The 2,477-nt window shown below is 35.8% G+C and overlaps 1 protein-coding gene across 5 annotated transcripts in view; it reads left to right on the top strand.

The window, feature by feature from the left end:
- The window catches only part of Cnot6l (CCR4-NOT transcription complex subunit 6 like), a 79,272-nt gene that overhangs the window by 44,582 nt on the left and 32,213 nt on the right, over positions 1 to 2,477 (top strand). The window lies entirely within an intron of this gene.

Below are 2,477 nucleotides of genomic sequence, written 5' to 3'. Positions count from 1 at the left end.
AGAGCTAGTTCCAGGACAGGCTCCAAAACCACAGAGAAACCCTGTCTCGAAAAACCGAAAAAAAAAATAAATAAATAAAATGATCTATTTTTATTATGATTATTACTAATACTACTGAGACAGAGTCTTACTGTGTAACCCTGGTTGGTCTGGACATTATAATGATTACCAGGCTGACCTCAAACTCACAAGAGATCCATTTGCCTCTGTCACCCAAGGGTTGGAATTATTTATATATACCAATTATGTGGAGGTGTCAAAAGAGGCCAGAACAGGGTGTCAGATTTCCTGGAGCTAGTCATAGTTGTGAGCTGTCTGATATTAAAAGCTAGACAGCAAACCGAGGTCCTTTGGAAGAGCAACAAGTGCTCTTAACTGCAGAACCATCTCTCTATTTCCAGGATCTTTACATTTTACAAGTATAGACTTTGAGATAAAAATGGCTAGTGATTGCAAGTCTATGAATCACGATTGTCTTACTCTTTTAATCACTAAGATAGTTATTAGTAACTTGAATTTAGTGAGATGACCTGCAACCTTGCTCACATATTTTTAATGAAAAAGATTGCTATTCGTAGTGCCTAGACAAGATGATTTTGACTTTATGTAAAAGTTTTCCTGTTGTAATCTGTAAGAGGAGGGCCTGCTTGTTTGTCCTGGTTGCCTGGCTATCTTAGCCCCGAAATAACCACACAGAAACTGTATTAAGTAAATCAGTGCTTGGCCCATTAGCTCTAGTTTCTTATTGGTTAATTCTTACATCTTAATTTAACCCATTTCTATTAATCTGTATATTGCTATGTGGCAGTGGCTTACTGGGTAAAATTCTAACCGGTGTCTTTCTCAGGTAGAGGATCCATGGTGTCTCTCTCTGACTCTAACCTTCTTTCTCCCAGCATTCCGTTCTGTCTTCCCTGCTTATCTAAGTTCTGCCCTATCAACAGGCCAAGGAAGTTCCTTTATTAACCAGTGAAAGTAACACATAGACAGAAGGACCTCCTACAACCTACAACATTTTCCCTTTTCTGTTTAAACAAAAAGGAAGGCTTTAACTTTAACATAGCAAAACTACATATAACAAAACAGGTATCAAGCAATAATTATAGTTACAATATTTCTATTACTTTATCTTTTATTATAGCTAAGGAAAACTATAGCTATAACTATCTATATATTCTTTAATTTCATCAAAGACTCTAGAAGGATATATTACCTAAGTAAACAGGAAGTGCCATGTAAGCAACTTCCAGAACTCTAGAAATGACAGACATCTTGCTGCCTGGATAGTCACCCAAAGTTTTTCTGTGCCTTTTGGGCATCCATTTTTAGCCTACAGGCCCATCGTATCCAGCAGACTTTTCCATGAAGCAGGAAATTTCAAAGACCATTCCGCCTATATTGGAAGTTGGCCAGTCACTTTCTTCTGTGTCCTGCAGAATGTCTCACAGACTCTTTCATGCAGCATGAACTCCAAAGGATTGTCTCACTTTTAGGCAAGTTCAGCAGTCATTTCTCTGTGAATCCTGCATGTCCAGTTCTTCTAACAAACTCCATAAGGAGTCTCTTCAATGCCCATCTTCCTCTTCAAGTAATTGGTGCTGCCAGGAGCATATGTGCCCCATTGTCATGAAAAGTCCTAAGTTATTAAAACATTTTAAATGCCATATTCTGAAGGTCTTTGAAAGATTTGAAGAATACCTATCTAATTGAAATATAGCTAGAAAATATAACATGACTACAAGCTTGACTATTATAGATGATATAGATGATTAGCTATTAGCCTATATTTAAGTATATATTACATTTTTAAATGAACTACATAATCACAGTACCTTAATGAAGATCAGAAATACATATAACAAAATTGACCTCATATTTGTATCAATAAACCAAGATCCATACCAATGCAAATTATATCTATATCATATCTCCCTTTAAATGTAAAAGAACATTTATAAACAATATTTGGGAATATGGGAGTAGTTATTTCTCTCCAAACTACTTCCTGCTGTTTGAGGGCACTGTTAATTAGGTCTCTCATGGAGTATCCTGTGTACTAGGTTCATCTCAGTCAGCAGTTGAGTGAAGTAAATTTTTGAGGGTATTCATGGCGATTTTTCAAGGGGGTCTTGGTGTATGAAACCATATTCACCTGGAAGTAATCCACAGTTTCTCATCTTTTGTGAAAACAAAAGAAGAACCTCTTTTCTCAAGCAACATGTCCTTAGACCCAAATTGTGAACCAACATACCTTTACAACATACATGCTGCTTTAGTGTAGCAGCCCATACAATGAAATGTCTCTCTGTACTTAGCTACTTCACAGTTAAAAAATTCAAAGAAAACTCAATAATATACATAATCCAGACTCTCAGTGAATTTTCCATTTTTACGTAGTGTTTATAACTTTCTTAATATATGACTATATCTGTATTCTGTCTCTTTAAAGACTTTACCCTTTTATTAAAAAGCATTAA

This window comes from Microtus ochrogaster, linkage group LG1 (assembly GCF_000317375.1).
Source record: "Microtus ochrogaster isolate Prairie Vole_2 linkage group LG1, MicOch1.0, whole genome shotgun sequence".
Lineage (NCBI taxonomy): Eukaryota > Metazoa > Chordata > Mammalia > Rodentia > Cricetidae > Microtus > Microtus ochrogaster.
The sequence above is the reverse complement of the archived record's forward strand: the minus strand, read 5'-3'. Positions and strand labels throughout refer to the sequence as shown.